This window comes from Alligator sinensis, unplaced genomic scaffold (assembly GCF_000455745.1).
Source record: "Alligator sinensis unplaced genomic scaffold, ASM45574v1 scaffold1303_1, whole genome shotgun sequence".
NCBI classification, from domain to species: Eukaryota; Metazoa; Chordata; order Crocodylia; family Alligatoridae; genus Alligator; species Alligator sinensis.
The window spans coordinates 709309-716373 of NW_005842753.1; the positions used below are offsets into that span (position 1 = coordinate 709309).

The window sequence follows — 7065 nt, forward strand, 5'->3', positions numbered from 1 at the left end:
CTCTCTCCTGAGATGCCACACTTCCTGGGCACTCCGTGTTTCCAGGAGGACTTTCTCTGTGGAGGGGAAACACTTTGTCTGGACACAGGACACTCTTCCCTTGGGAGCAGCTCAGAGTTGAGAAGGCCCCACTTTCCATAGAGGTGCGGTGGGCCAAGGGGCAGGAGCAGTCATGCTCTGGACATCCCATGCAGCCTGTGGTCAGTGTAGGGAGAGGCAGGTTCAACAGGGCCCTTAGGGGAGCTGGAAATTACCTGTAGGCTGGGGAACAGGGCACCCTAGAAAGCAAAGGGAAACAGGGGCAGAGCCTGGGCAGGGGGAGCTGGATGCTGTGGGCTCAGAGCCCCACTCCCTGCCCTAAATCCTCCTGCATTTCTGGTTCCCACTGTATTCCCATATGTATTGTACACCTCATGTACCTTTCCCCTGCATCTCCAAGCCAGTCCTGAAAAATTTGGGTGTGTGTCTTACAGTAGGCTGATTTTTCTCTGCTGGAATAGAAACAGGCAGGAATAGAAGCACGCAGATGCTGGGCTCTAATGGCTTCCAAGATGGGCGCTGCCTGGGAGAGGCATCAGCCAGCAGACGCGATGGAGTCCTGCATTAACCCTCTCAGCCACACTGGTAGTAGCTATTAGCTGAGCACTAAGCTTGCACTTTAAGTAGTAATTGCGCTTGTTGAGGGTGAGTGGCTGCAGGGAGTCAGCGGTATCTGATGAGACCGGGGGTGTGGAAATAGCCATGGGTGGAGCCGGGACTTTGAGCAATGGGGTGCAGTTGGTGCAGAGCATCGCTACGTAGAACAAGATACATATTTTTCTGTTGTAAAAAGAAACCAGAAGCATTATTAATATGCTCAAGGTCTAGCTCTATGTTGTTCCATTTCAGATGAAAGCAAAACCAAATATAACTTCACTGGATGTGCACAACTGCTGGATTATACCTTCAGTTTAAAGAACACAAGGGATTGGACAAGAAAATGGTCCAAAGGCTCAGAAGATTGTGTATTGTTCACCCTGAGGTCATTAGTGTGAAATGGATGTCTCTTCTTCCAATCTGTTAAACTAAATCAGGCCTTGTTGAGCATCCTGACAGAACCCGGACTCCCAGCAGTGAGGCCTCGCCATGGACCCTGCTGTGCCCTCAGAGGAAGGAGGGAGGGTCTGACCTATTCCTGGCCCTGGAAGAGGAGAAGCTAAGATGCCCCAGTCAGAATCGGGAGCAGATCCTGTTGGAGGCAAATGGGGGGGACCTGCAGCCAGGCCCGATTGCCCTTCATCCCTGGCATCCTCCAGCTCTGTGTTGCTGAAAGAAGCATCCCTTCCCTAACCCTGCCCCGCTCACCTTTCTTGTTTTTCAGGTAGATGAGTAGTCCAAGCACCAAGATCAGCCCCAGCACAAAGCCCCCGACCCCCGTCAGCATCTTGCTCCTGGCTGAGTCTGCCTGAGCCTCTGTGGGGACAGGAGCCAGAGGGGGAGGGTTCAGTCTGGGCTCCTGCATCCTGCTAACACCCCTGCCCCTGCTCCTGGGGTGGGGTAGGGGCTCTGACCCCAGACAGCATTTGAGGGACTACACAGAGCGAGAGCCCCACCACCAAGATCTCAGGGGCTGCTCCAAGATTCCCAGGCTCTTACCCCAGTGCATGGTGATGGACCCCGGCAGGCTGCTGTGCTCCACCTGGCAGGTGTAGACGTCCCCGCTCCGGGGGGTCATTTCCAGCATCACCAGGATCTGGAAGGTCCAGTCTCCGTTCTGCATCAGCTCCGTGGACACCACTCCGGCCGTCTGCTCCTGCCCGTTCTTCAACCACTTGACCTCTGTCCCACTAAAACCCCATCACAGAGCAAACCAGTGTGTCAGGTGGGCCTGGGCCCCTGATTTTGTTGGGGAGACTTTCAGCTTGGGTTTCACTGGCACCAGGGATGGGAAGAAGGAGAGAGAGAGAGAGAGAATGAGCTGGAAAAGTGTGTTCCTTCCCTCAGGGAAAGACCTTGGTCTCCAGTTTTACTGTCCAACCCCTGTTTTCTGTTTTCTTCACCCCTGACCTTGGGGTTTCCTTGGACAGGATCTGCCCCCCCAAATTCCCCCTGTTGGAATGGCTAGGACAAGAGATAGGCAATATCAAGCTCTCAGAGGGCAGGAAGTGTGGTCAGCTTTAGGCCTGGGGTCATAGGTGCTGAGTACGTGGGGGCCTGAAGTCCCTGCCCCTCCTTGGGAAGAGGATAGGGTGATTACCTATCCCTAACTGGTTGGGACAGTCCTAAAATGGGAACATCAAGTCCCAGTGCTAGGCTGCGTGACTTTCAGACAGCATTTGTTCCAGATTCCAGTATCATGCAGGGATCTAGGTTTTCTGTTTACCACGGAAAAGCACAGGAAACAGCAGGTTTCCCCTTGCAGGCTGGCAGAGTTCTGGCCCGCAAGGGGCTGCGGAGAGCAGGATGCAGGGGACACTACGTGCATGTGTGCACGCACACACATGCATGTGGCTAGGAATTAGGGCTGTGCGAAACAGCACCATTGAGTTTCGACTTCTGTTTCACTGTTTCGATGGACAGTGTTTTGTTTTGAATTTTGTTTCATTTTGAAGCACCAGCCTTGCCGCCATTTCGTTTCGTCAAAACTGTTTTGCTGTTTCAACGTTTGGCCCATAGGCTATAATGGGAAAGCATGAAACTGCTATAACTTTGTCATGTTTTGGCAGATTTGGATGAAAACAGCAGGGTTGGTAGCCCTTTCTGAGGGCATGAAGACAGCAAGTTTCAAGGAGATAAATGCAGGGGTTTCTGGGAAACTGCACCTCAAGCTGCTGACAAGCAAAACTCATGACCTGACTTTGCGCTGGGGCCTCTACATGACTTGGTAGTGTGCCCCAATGAGGCCTCTTCCTCCCCTAAAGCCTCAGCCTGGTCCACCACTTTAAATAAAGACAGGTCACATCATAACTTAGCGAGCGCTAGCACAGTAGCACCAGCAGCATCTCAGGCAGCCAAACTGTGACAGAGCCTTTCCTTCCTATCCTGCAGGAGCTTCTTCTCCAGCCTGTGTGTAAGGCGCACCCTCACTGTGTCCTTCCCTCCTCCTCCCCTCCCTCTCCTTACTTTCTGTTTCTCTGCCAGGAAGCCCAGCTTCAGCTTTGAAATTCAAAGTGTTTCAAAACGATCAAAATGTTTCTACTGCCCTCGTTTCATTTCAAGGCTGTTTCAAAGCCCTTGGTTTCATTTCAATGTCACTGTTTCGAGCTTGAAGCGAGTTGAAGCAGCATCGAAATGAGACAGCCGGTGAAATTTTGCACAGCCATGCTAGGAATACAGCCCCAGGCAGCGGTGGAGAGCAGCTTCCCCAACTGCCTGCAGGTAAGTCTGTGGGAGGGCAGTGGGGCAGGGCAGATTGAGGCCCCCATGGTAAGGCGGGGAGCGGGCTAGGGGCTGGGGCGGAGGGCGCTGCCTAGACAGGGCAGTGCATGGGGCCTGGGGCCAGGCGGGGGAATGGGACAGAGCTAAGAGAGGATCATCCAGAGGGCGGGGTGGGAGGGCAGCTCCCTGCTGTTGTGCGCACTCCTGGGGAGGGGCGCATAGGGGAACATGTGCCCCTAGATTTGCGTGTGTGGCGGGGCGGATGCAGGCTGCCTGCTGTGGGCCCTGCTGCCCTTTGCCTGAGAGCCCTGCACCAGCCGTGCCGCCATAGGAAAGCACCCCCTGCCCACCCAGCAGCTGCAGGGGTAGTGGCATGGATTTCTACCCCCTGCTGCTGCTGGGCGGGCAGGTGGATCCTCACCCTGGCAGCGTGGCTGGGGGGGGGGGCGGCTCCTGGGCAGAGGGTAGCAGGACAGGGAATCCCGAGCCTTCAGCAAGCAGCCTGCATCTGCCCCGCTCTCCCTATGGGCTCTGCTCAGCTCGGCTTAGGCAGTGCCACACTCAGGGAGGCGTGCGGAGGCATCATCTTAGCCCCCTCCCCAGCCAATATGAAAGTCAGTACCTATGCCTGGGGTGATTATTTTAAAATCTAAATCCAATATTTTGATACTATTGTTTAACTGATACCAATTTTGTTTCCCCACATGAAGGCTCAAGCTCAGATTTCTTTTGGCACCTTCAAAATATGGAACTAAAGAAAGAAATATCTCCTCAAGGACTCCAGGAAAGAATTGAATGCGCTGATGCCAGGGGGCCTGTGTTACAAGCTCTGGGCAAAGAAAGAGACCACCCCAAAATCTTGTACTGCAGTAGAAAGGCCCAGCAAGAAGGTGTCCATAGCCCTTTTTGTACCACAATGGCCCACACTTTTTGGCCGCAGTGTGAGCGGCATCCATGTGTGCTACTTTATTATGGTAGACACCTGTCAGGTTTACGGCAGGAAAGCATGGAAGGTCAGAGATGCCCATCCTCTCCAGCTACCCTGGAGAAGAGCTCGTGGGGCTTCAGGGGCCCAATGCTGTGCGTCAATGGCGATGCGTAGGGGGTGCACGGGGGATGCCCATGCACCCCCTGACAGCCAGCATTCCCCACTTAGGCAATGGGCGGGGGGGCCAGGTGAGAGCGCTGGTGCCCCCCCGAGAGTGCTGGCCGGGGAGTGGGGGCACCAGGAGAAGCAATCCCCATGGTCCCCCCATGGCCAATTGTGCTGACCAGAGTCAGGGGGAGGGGGTTGTTGTGAGGACTTGGGGGCTGTGCTCGTGGGTGCAGGAGACTGGCAAAGTCACCCTGGGTGCTGGGAGAAAGTCATCCTTTCCCCCAGGAGATTTTGTTTTATGCCTCATTCCTGCCCCATCCCAACATGGCTGCCTGATCCATGTCATAAATAACAAGCCCATTGTCTGGGGGATGAGCATGAGACCATTCCCCATTTTCTAACCTACCCCGAATGGGACATTCCCTGGGGTCTGGGCATATGAAGCTGTCTCAGGGGCCCAGGAAATGGCCTCAGCTGGGGTGCCCCCTTGTAGGCCCAGGGAAAGGGTCTGTGGGGCTGTTAGGACCCTTAGTCCATGCCTGTGGGTCCCGTGCACATTCCCCTGTCTGGATCAAGTTACTGAAGGGCCAAGGGCAAAGCTGGAGACAATCAGTGATTTCCAGGGAGGCTTCTCATGGGGGAGCAGGAGCCGTGATTTCAAGGACTGATCGAAATCTCCTGGATTGACACCACCTACCCTGGCCAGAGAGCAGGGAGCAGGGACTGTGCCACCCACCAACCCTGGGAAAACGAGGAGGTCAGAACCCCTCAGAGATCCCAGCGTCCTGTCCCAGGCATCACCCAGCTCCCTTCTCCTTCCTCCCTGAGCGGGGTGTCCCCTGCCCTCCCCATCCCAATGCCCTGATCCATTTCCACCACCACCAGTGTGACCCTACAGTCCTGTCCATGGATCCTGCCCCCACCTGCTTCCTGGTTTTACCTCCCTGTGTTTTTCTGGCCCCTTCCCTGCTGCCCCTGACCCCCTTCTCCTCCCGCCCTCTCTGCAGTCTGTGGGCGCAGGCAGGTGTCTCTGGGCTGTGGCTGGGACTGGAACGAGTAGGGGGCTGCGGCTTGAGTCTCAGCCCCCAGTTACTGACCCTGGCTCCCCCCAACCACTGTGGGACAGCAAAGGGCCCCGAGCCCCAGGGACTCACCTCTCCTGCTACAGGGCAAGGTGTGATCGCCTGGTAGTTGTGTCTGCAGAACCTGTCCGCTGAGCCCTGGGCAAACTCCTGCGTGCCTTTGGGCCAGTTCTGCAATCCCTGGTGGTACTGGCTGCCCCCACCTGGGGCCTGCCCTGCTCTGAGGTGACCTTGTGGCCCCCACAGTGTGACCCTGAAGCCCCTTCCTCCCCCCTAGCCCCCGTGACTCTGCTGCCCACGTGTCACCATGCTGCTTTCCAGCAGTGTGACCCTGCTGCTACTGAGGGGCTATGCTCCCAGCCTGCCCTCTGCAGCCCCCTTACCTGGCTCTGCCTCCCCATCAGGGTGACCCTGTTGTTGGAGTAATAACACTTTTGCTTATGCTGCATCATGAAATGCTCTGGGGGGCAGAGATGGCACCACTCAGGGACCCCCCAGCCACAGCACAACCTGCTTTCCAGCAGTGTGACCCTGCTGCTACTGAGGGGCTATGCTCCCAGCCTGCCCTCTGCAGCCCCCTTACCTGGCTCTGCCTCCCCATCAGGGTGACCCTGTTGTTGGAGTAATAACACTTTTGCTTATGCTGCATCATGAAATGCTCTGGGGGGCAGAGATGGCACCACTCAGGGACCCCCCAGCCACAGCACAACTCCTGCCAGGCTATGGCCCCACTCAGGGACCCCCCAGCCACAGCACAACTCCTGCCAGGGGTGCAGCAGGACCAGAGAGTGCAGGGTCTCTGGGTGGCCTCTGGCACGTAGCAAGGGGGACTTGCTGCTTGCCACCCTGCTAAATGCCCCCCCCCAAAAGCAGGGTGACTCTGCTGCCGGCAGCCTCCTCTGAATGTGACCCTGCTGCCTCTGCTGTCCACCAGCCCCACCCTGCCCTACTTGCCTGGTTCCTGCCCCTGCCCCTGCCCCACTGGTGTGACCTTGTTGCCACCTCTCTGTCTCCTGACCCAGCCCAAGCCTCTCCCTTGGTGTGACCCTGGTGCTTCCCCTGTGGGAGCATTCACCCCAATACCTCCAACACCTGCCTAGGACAGGGCTCCCTAGGGTACCTGGGGTCTCTGTGCACCTCTGGACTCTGTGCACGGAGCCACGTGGGCTCTCAGCACCATCAGTGTCCCCAGCAGAGCCCCAGCCCAGAAGCTCCTGGCCCCTGGGATCTGACCTGTCCACATCACTACACAGGAGACAGAGATGAAAGCCATCATTTTCCTCCCAAAGTGAGAACTTCTCTGCCCAGCTTTGACTATCAGCACCTGATGCTGCCCCAGGCCCAGGATTGGGCAGCCTCCGCCACAGGGACCAGTCTGCATTGGGCCTGGGCAGCTCATCTGTCACCAGGCAGAGCCAGGCTCAGCAGGGCTCCAGCACACGCTTCCTCCTGCAGCAAAAAGTCAATGCCTGGGGTTGGGCTGCATGACACCCCCAGCCCCTTCCCTGGCCCAGCTGCAGCTCTTGGGGT

General features: G+C 56.7%; 1 protein-coding gene across 1 annotated transcript in view; it reads left to right on the top strand.

Annotated features, from left to right (window-relative positions):
- Nucleotides 1-7065, top strand: part of LOC102381926 (H-2 class II histocompatibility antigen, E-S beta chain) — a 603463-nt gene that overhangs the window by 563422 nt on the left and 32976 nt on the right. The window lies entirely within an intron of this gene.